We start from the raw sequence: 9,768 nt of genomic DNA on the forward strand, positions 1-9,768 counted from the left end.
GAAAGAGAACCGACTGAAGGGAAAGTTTTCCTCCCTTTCGTGAAATCGGTCACACATCGCAGCAGCAGAGTACTTTTAAGACACGGTATTGACACAGTGGTTAAACTAACAAGTAACATGAGCGAATATTTGAACACTCCAAAGGACCTACTCTCACCATTTTCCACAGACGGAATGTATAAAGTCCTTGGCACATGCGCTCAAGTGTACATATGAAGTAGAAAAAGAAGCAATATCACTCGCCTTAACGACGCAAGTGCCATTTTAACCTAGACAACAGGGATAAATACGTAGTAGCAGAACGTACAGTGGGACCAGGAACAACGAAATTCGTTTCCCTGATACCATGATTTTATCTAAATCCTATCATTGCTTTACTAGGATCTACAGAGACGCCACAGAAATTTAGAAACGCACAAAAAACTTTAACGGAAATGAACAAAGATTGAAATTAGACAAGTTGTTGGCCTTCATACTAAATACTCGTAAAGTTCCATAAAACACGTCGGTGCGATTCCACAAACTTAGGCAGTCGTCTGATGACGACACGAACTGACCGTTGCCTGGAAACTTATAAACAGTTCAGCTTGCGGAGCTCGTTTCAGGCTGTAACTGCTTTCTGAATTGTGGCTCTCATGATGTCACCAGCACGGGAAGACGAAACGTTAAGCAGAGCACTAAGCCATGGACCACTACCTAATGCCCATAAAACAAATACCACAAACACACAAATACCGGCCGTGAAAGCACGGAGTGTATTATTTGTCCAGAGTCACAGGTATTCAAACCTCTAACCCAAAACCGGATGATGAATTAAATACAACGAAGAATACCAGAATTAAAATGACAGTTACCATTTTTGAAATGTATGACATGTAGTTTTTAATTAGTATACTAATCTAACAGAGCTTACGAGACACGGAATGCGAGAAAACGTGACAGCGTTTGCGGGTGTAGCGTGCGCCGGAGGTGTTGCTCTGCAGGTCAGACAAAGCAGCGGAGCCAATGCACCGAATCCTCCGATGGCCGCTCATCAACTCGCCGATGGGTTGATCGGAGTAGTAAGTACTCCTTGCTGAGGAATCAAATATAATACTTCATAAAATACCAATCAATTGGAGGTCTTCTGTATAAATCGTCATTAGAGTCTCCAACGTTTTTTATTTCTGAGTAAACAAAGTAATATCTTGATCAAGAATCTAAATCTGATGATCAGTAATATAAATCTAAATCTGAATAGACTTTTTTCGAATACCTTGCACGTCTTGCAAAACATTTTGCTCTCAGCACTCTACGTCTAACATTTGGTCGCACAGTAAGTGTCCCTAGTTCATCCCGGTAAGAGATATCGCGACACTCTTGCCCCTATTTCACGATTGTACAAGACGAGCTGCCCTTCTTTGAACATCAACACTCTAGCAGAGGACGAATAAGCTTAATGTTTGGTGGTTGTTTTTTCTAAGTGTTCCGCCAATTAAACGTAGTCTCCGGTTCGCCTAACCCATGAAACAGTCTATGCGACTGTTCCAGTTCTAGTTGTTCGTAATTGTCATCCCTAGTTATTTAGCTGAACTGACAGCCTTCAGATTTGTGCGATTTATCGTGTGACCAAAATTGAACTTGTTCCTTTTAGTTGCCAAGTGGCCGCGCCGTTGAGGCGTCATATCACGGACTGCGCGGCACCTCCCGCCGGAGGTTCGAGTCCTCCCTCGGCCATGGGTGTGAGTGTTGTTCTTAACATAAGTTGGTTTAAGTTAGTTTAAGTAGTGTGTAAGTCTAGGGACCGATGACCTAAGAAGTTTTGTCCCTTAGAAATTCACACACACATACACACAGTTGTCAAGTGCGTGACTTCATACTCTCCATTATTGAGGGTCGATGGCCACTTTTCGCACTATACAGATATCTCGTGTAATTCATTTTGTAATTAGTTTTGATCTCCTGATGACTTTACTAAACGGTAAGTGACAGCGTCATCAGCTAACATTTCAAGAGTGCTACTCAGGTTGTCTCATGAATCATTAATATACATTAGGAACAGAAGAGGGCTTATAAAACTGCCTTGGGAAACGCCGTATATTATTTATGTTTTACAGTACGACTTTCCGTCAGTTGCTACTAATTATGACCTTTCTGACAGGAAATCAAGAATACAGACGCGTAACAGAGACACTACTCCATAGGCGTGCAGTTACATTAGAAGTCGCTTGTGAGGAACGGTATCAAAAGCGTTCTGGGAATCTAGAAATAAGGAAGGAATTCGATATCCCCCTGTCCACAGCACCCACAGCCTCATGAGGATAAAGAATTAGGTGTGTTGCACACTTGAGAAATTTTCTGAATTCGTACAGTGTGCCATAGATTGTTTTCTTCGAGTTAATTCATAATGTATGAAGGCAGTATATGTTCTAAAATCCTATCTAAACTTCTCAGTCTTGCGGTACGGATCTTTCGCCGACCGAGCGTTTGTAAATGATCGTTGCGTCTGGTGCTATTACATCAGCATACTCTGAAAGGAACATAGTTGGTATACAATCTTCACTGAAAGAATTGTCTTTATCAAGTCTTCCGAATTTTTTTATCTTTACCGAGGGTACCTACTTGTAAGTTACTCATGTTGGCAGTTATTCTTGAGTCTAATTCTGAAATACTTACTTTGTCTTTCTTTGGTGAAGGAACTTCAGAAAACCAAATTTAGTAACTCCGTTTTTGTAGCACTGTCAACACTAACATTACCACTGCTGTTGCGCGATGAAGGTACTGATTGTGTCGTGCCTTGCCGAACATCACCAGTCATGGGGAGTTTTTGTTCTTTTTTATATCAGGAACGTTTTTTTCCTTGCTCCTGCAACAGTGTTCTGACCTGTTTTGTGTACCAAGAAAGATCAGTACCGTCTCTCATTAACTTATTTGGTACATAAATCTCAAAATTGCTATTTCTTGATGTCGTAACACGTGTTCTATCTTCCTGTCCTTGTTTTTGTCAATGTTTTACATATTTTCCTCTCCTTGCCGATTCTGTGGAGATTCTCCTCATTTCTTAATTTATGATTCCACCAAATTTTGAACATCCTTCTATAACGCCACATCCGAAATGTTACGATTGTCTTCTTTCTCGGTTTACCTATAGTCCATGATACACTTCCACACAAAGCTGTGCTCTAAACATACATCTTCAGAAATTTCTTCTTCAACTTCAGGCTGATACTTGTAAATAGTAGACTCCTTTTGGACAGGAATGTTCTCTTTGCCTTTGCTGATCTGCTTTTTATGCCCTCTTTGCTTCGTTTGTCATGTGTTATTTTGCATCTATGGTAGCTACAACAGAGATGACTCTAAACGACTGTGCTGGTATAGAGTCGTGACTTAAGAACTTTCGTGGAATGTTAGCATCTGAAGACAGTGTTTTAAATGAAGAAAAAAATTTGATGTTTTTCAGTAAATTCAGTCATACAGTATACAGCCAGATGGACCCTAGGGATGTAGAATATGTCACAAACCAGGCAGATGGGTCATGACAGGTGTGGTTTGGTAACAGAAGAAAGTCCGAGAACAATAAGGGAAAGGGAAGAGAGGAAGGGCGTCATGCCTCACTGAGATACAGTGCCAGAGACAATGCTGTCTCGTGGTTCCATTCTCTGGCAGTACATCGCAGCTGCCACGTAATTTTCCTGGCCTGTTCCATATTGGTTGTTCCACAGAAAATGTGAAACTGTCAGTAGTAAGGCCACAAATTCCTTGACCCAGAGTTCAAGTTTCTACCGCTAGTTGGCACTGCAGTACCCGAGCATGCCAAGAAGATGCTGGCAGGTAACTTGAAAATGTAAAATGCTGGAGGTGAGAAATTTAAAAAAAAAGGTGCAAGATTACGGTGATGGTAAATTTCAAGATGCACCATAACGGTGGGGGAAATTTTAAAAAACATGCAAGATGGACGACCTAGTCCTGTTGTGCCTTGCACCCCGTTTCCCTCACTGCCCCCTCCCTTTCTCCCTGTCTCACTCTCTACCGAACATCAACATGTATTGAAATGAGGTAGCCAATGACAACACAGTATTTAAGCAGATATTTAAATGAGGCAGCCAATCACTTTAATTGCGTAAAAATGGCGCCAAGTTCAAAAATTTTTATATAACATGTCGTCAAGTACAATATTTCTATGTTGAAAACATACCGGGTGGCTATAATTGAATTGCAGCTACTCATAGAGGCCGATTGTGCGCTGTAATTGCATTATGGCAGCGAAACTTGGTGGATATTGTAAGGCTTTATTGCGGCACCGATTTACGCTGAAAAAAATTGTTCCAGTTTTGGCCACCATTTGTAAATCTGGCACTGTGAATGCAAGAAAGATATACAGAAATGTTTCCATATATAATGGATTAGGAACGGGACGCGGGCAGAGAAGGTCAAACAAGTGAAAAAGGCACAATGTTGATTTTATTAGTAACAGCCGCTTACATAGTTCAGTACGAGCAACCCCAGACGTCGACTAGATGCTGCATCCTTAAAACAACATTATCTACAGTTACTCGCAGAAGCTCGGGTGGAATCTGACTAACGAGCTCTTGTATACTGGCCTTCCGACCCGATAATCGGCTAGACACCGAACGTGTCCCTGGTAAACGCGATCTTGGCGAGTGACATGAGTGAATGAAAACAGCTGTTTCCCCACAGTTCCGCTCGTCCACACCGTGAATCACATGCTGTACAAGCAGGTTCCGATAACGTACGTGGCGCTACACCCGACAGACCCTGGGTGTATGCTCTTGAAAGAACAAGAGACCGATAACAAAGGTGCTTGTGAATCCACACCACACAGTCACAAATGGCTCTTCGTGCTGAACACACGGTTTAACGGTACCCCAAATTCGGCAGTTCTGTGTATTCACAGCACCCCTTAGTGTAAAACGTGTCTCGTCATTCCCTACAATATTGTCCAGCAGCGAGTCATCGGCTTCGTTTCGTACCAGAAACCGAAGAATACATTGTGAACGTTGCTGCGGATCACGAGATTTCAGTTGCTGCTCTGTTTGGATCTTGTACAGCTATCGGTGTAACATAGACCCCATAACTTTCCCATTATGTTCCCCATGGTACGGTCAATCCTCATGACACTGCACGAGCACTAGCATTACCCGGGACTCGTGCTGGATGGTCAGTCACAGCAACAGCAACCTCGTCAGTAACTTTCACTGAAATAGGATGCCTTCCTCTTCCAGGTGCCACAACTAGCTCACCCGTGTTTTCGTATTTCATTATCATCTCCTTTAAACCATTTAATGACATCGGGCCTCTCCTCAGATCTTTCAGACTGTGATACTCTCTCGATGCAGCACAGTAATTGCTGCCGTTCACATAAAACAGTTTACTAACACTAAGCGGTCTCTCTTCTCTATAGCTATACTGTTCACTCACGTTATGGCTCGTCAAACGACAGCGTGTGTGTCATAAGGTCATAGAAACAGTGTACAGGGCCAGATTTGCACCTGGTGGACAAAATTGCAACTAACCTTCTTCCAGGGTAAATAGGTTCTGTATTAACGCGTTAGCATCTCTACCAAGTTGCACTGCTTACAGTAAATACAATCCACACTGGACCCCCGTGAGTAGCTGCACCTTAATTAGAACCACCAGGCTCGTAAGCTTAACCAGAACTGGCACTATTTTCAAAGCAGTCGGCCTTTAAATTTCGTAACACACACACACACACACACACACACACACACACACACACACACACACACACACACACAACACGCATCTTTAAATTTCTTTCGAACCTATACAGCATTTACTGTGGAATGAGTATAATATGTACTCTCCATAAATAGTCAAAAACCAACATTTGCTTGTGAAATGTAATTAACAAATTAGAAATACATGATTGCCACAATGGCTTTTACTTGAGCTACTACTCTGAAAAACTTCAAAATGGGAAATAAAACCAACTGGGGCTTGTGGATGTACATAGTCCTATTACTGCACCATACTTAGTGTAAGACAGAATAGACCCTTAAATTAACTATTTCCCAAATCTAAATTGTCCTGTGATGCTTGCCAAGTGTCACAACGTATTTTTGCACGTTCGAAATGTCTGCAAAAATACGTCAGCAACCCAAAAAATACGATGTTTATGTCAAGTATCACAATGTTATTTTCAACACACATATCTGTCAAACTCGTGCCTAAAACGTAATCGAGAACGCAAGTGTTTTTTTTTCTTCTTATACAACAATGAAGTGATGACAGTAATGCCGTTTGAGTTTTGTGCTGCGAATCTTACAAATTAGAGCTATAACAACTTTATTTAGGTATAAATTTTGAATTTTCGTTCCTGATCAGAGACCTGCTATTATATTAGCATATTATGATAAGCAACTTGCATATGTTTTGTATTCCAAACAGGTATCTATTATGAGAAGTAATTTTAATTTAGTGGGAAAGATTGTATTTTAAAGATATCGACATTTCATCTCTGTCTTGTTGTTGTTGTTGTGGTCCTCAGTCCTGAGACTGGTTTGACGCAGCTCTCCACGCTACTCTATCCTGTGCAAGCCTCTTCATCTCCCAGTACTTACTGCAGCCTACATCCTTCTGAATATGTTTAGTGTTTTCATCTCTTGGTCTCCCTCTACGATTTTTACGCTCCACGCTGCCCTCAAATGCTAAATTTGTGATCCCCTGATGCCTCAGAACATGTCCTACCAACCGGTCCCTTCTTCTTGTCAAGTTGTGCCACAAATTCCTCTTCTCCCCAATTCTGCTCAATACCTCCTCATTAGTTATGTGATCTACCCATCTAATCTTCAGCATTCTTCTGTAGCACCACATTTCGAAAGCTTCTATTCTCTGCTGGTAAAACTATTTATCGTCCATGTTTCACTTCCATACATGGCCACACTCCATACAAATACTTTCAGAAACGACTTCCTGACACTTAAATCTATACTCGATGTTAACAAATTTCTCTTCTTCAGAAACGCTTTCCTAGCCATTGCCAGTCTACATTTTATATCCTCTCTACTTAGACCATCATCAGTTATTTGGCTCCCCCAATAGCAAAACTCCTTTACTACTTTAAGTGTCTCACTTCCTAATCTCATTCCCTCAGCATCACCCGACTTAATTCGACTACATTCCAATATACTCGTTTTGCTTTTGTTGATGTTCATCTTATATCCTCCTTTGAAGACACTGTCCATTCCGTTCAACTGCTCTTCCAAGTCCTTTCCTGTCTCTGAAAGAATTACAATGTCATCGGCGAACCTCAAAGTTTTTATTTCTTCTGCATGGATTTTAATACCTACTCCGATATTTTCCTTTGGTTTCCTTTACTGCTTGCTCAATATACAGATTGAACACCATGGGGGAGAGGCTACAACCCTGTCTCACTCCCTTCCCAACCACTGCATTTCATCATGGGTGATAATATCAGAGTCACGAGGAGGATTTCTTATGTAACAATTTCTGAGTTTGTACCTGCATCCTTTTCTATCAACCAGCCAACTCTTAAGGCACACTATTCCATACAAACTGCTGTGCTAGAATGTGCTAGTTTAATTTTCTTGGTATTTTTCGTGGTCTAAGAAGGACACTGTATACATCAAAAATTATTGTGAGATCAGTGAGATTCTGTTGGCAGACATACACAATGATTGGTAGCAATGAAGAAGAATTAATAGAATCCAGTGTAGGAGGAACCTTGTAGCTGCGCTCTGTCTACTATGCGTAATGACTATATGATGATAAGGAGACTAATGAAGATATGTGTGTTGACTTACCTCAATATGTTATCTTTCTGCCGAAACTTTCGTGTGATTTGAGGCAAGTTTTTGAGTTTCTCGAGTGTTCCACATTGTTACTTTAAGGATCCCCCAGATTCTGATCCAGAGTATACAGTGTATATACCTAACAATTGTGATCAATATAATTCCATCTGATTTTTGAGTTACTAAATATACGAAACTTAACTGTTGTGAAATATTTCTAAGAGGTTATTCTGTTCCATTGCAGTTCGGTCAACACAATAGGAACAATGATGGATTCCTTTAATTTTGGCAATTCCTGCTGTCTTGAATACATTGGTTTTGTTGTGATTGTCACAAAGAATACGTTCACTATTATTAATGAATGCATCCACGTATGGAGGGAGAAATTAGACTACTCTAGCGCAAAGCGATGGAGGAGATCTATTACCAGTAATTTATCACTAATCACTGAAACAAGTATTTAAAAACAGTACTTGGCTACCATTAAATTTTTATTGTGCACTGGTACTTGGCAGAACATGGTAATGACAGAAAACCTTCTTGATGTTCTTTAACAGTTGAATTTTATTAAGTACTACTGACAACTAACAGTCACAATCGTGAGGTAACAAAGCAATGTAGTTTGTTTTATGGTTGCTATGAAAATTTCTGCCATGTAACAGTGTCATAAGCAAATAAATTCCAAGAGCAACTCATAGAGTGGAGCGTGAGTCTGAACTCCACAGATGAGGTTTCAGTGGTTGATCATTGAATTATTATTATTTTTTTGTTTTGTTTTGAAAGTCGTGAATCTTCGCCTTAAACCTTCAGTATTATAAGATACATTCAAAAAGAAACGAACAGGAGACTGTAAAAAGTAGTGAAACTATCGTAACGTCATTGCCTGTGGAAGAGGGTGCGGTCCGTGGAAGAAAGCTGAGGTCGCAAACGCGCCGCTAGAGGGTCACAGGAAGAGACATTGATATGGCAACAGAGCGAGCACACGCACACTTCGATCAACTGTACTCAGTCGATCTGGAAACAGTGAAATGCACCTTGTATGTTTTGTACAGTCTTCTCTAGGCTTTTCTTTCGTCAATATTATTTGAATATGAACAATAATTCAAGTTATATGCGTTTACGTAACCAAATCTAACCCGCATGTACCTAATGGATAAGGCTGCTGTACACAATGAAAGAGCAGCTCACTGACCTCATGGTGACAATTTAATGCAGACCTCAGCACACCGTAGTATCACCTCTCCTCCGGCGTCTAAGGTAAGGCAAGATACTCTTGATTTAGATGGATGATAGTGACCGTGTGAGGAGTGTTCGATTGCACTACACATCTGCATGCAAACTCCTCAAATCACTGTACAGTGTATGATAGAGGGTACATTGTACAAAAATGTCGATTTTTGGTCCAGTTCCATTCATATACTGAGCGGAAGAAAAAATCACTATCTGTATTCCCCCGTGCGTGCTGTTACCCTACTACTCTGTTGGGTGTGATGAACGGCAGCCTGAAGACTGGACACCATTTCACAAGACTGTATATTCAGAACTAAAGAACGCTCATTCAGAAAACTAACTAAGCCGAAGATGACAGTCATCTAAAGGGTGAAATTGGACAATACTACAGGTCAGGCTAAGCTCCTTCAGGAGAAAGGAAAATCAGAATGAATGAAGTCATCGCCACCAATAGCGAAACCCAACTGCGACAGCCTACTGGGGCTCCTGCTGATGGAGAAGTATTAGTCATTAGACTCATAAGGCAGATCCCCTCCGCCAAATCAGATACTCATTCTCAGATACTCTCCAGAATTCTCCGTGAACGACCGTATCGAGGTGTAGAAGTGATGCTAACCACCGAAGTATCCGTCAGCTGCTGAGTTCTATGTGGAGACCACTGTAATGCCATACTACGGATCCAGTCACCTGCCAGGGACTACATCTCAAGGAGCAGCTGGCAACAACCCGTATGCAGACGACTTGGTGCCTTAACACTGCTCTATCC

This window comes from Schistocerca serialis, chromosome 3 (genome assembly GCF_023864345.2).
Source record: "Schistocerca serialis cubense isolate TAMUIC-IGC-003099 chromosome 3, iqSchSeri2.2, whole genome shotgun sequence".
Taxonomy (NCBI): Eukaryota; Metazoa; Arthropoda; class Insecta; order Orthoptera; family Acrididae; genus Schistocerca; species Schistocerca serialis.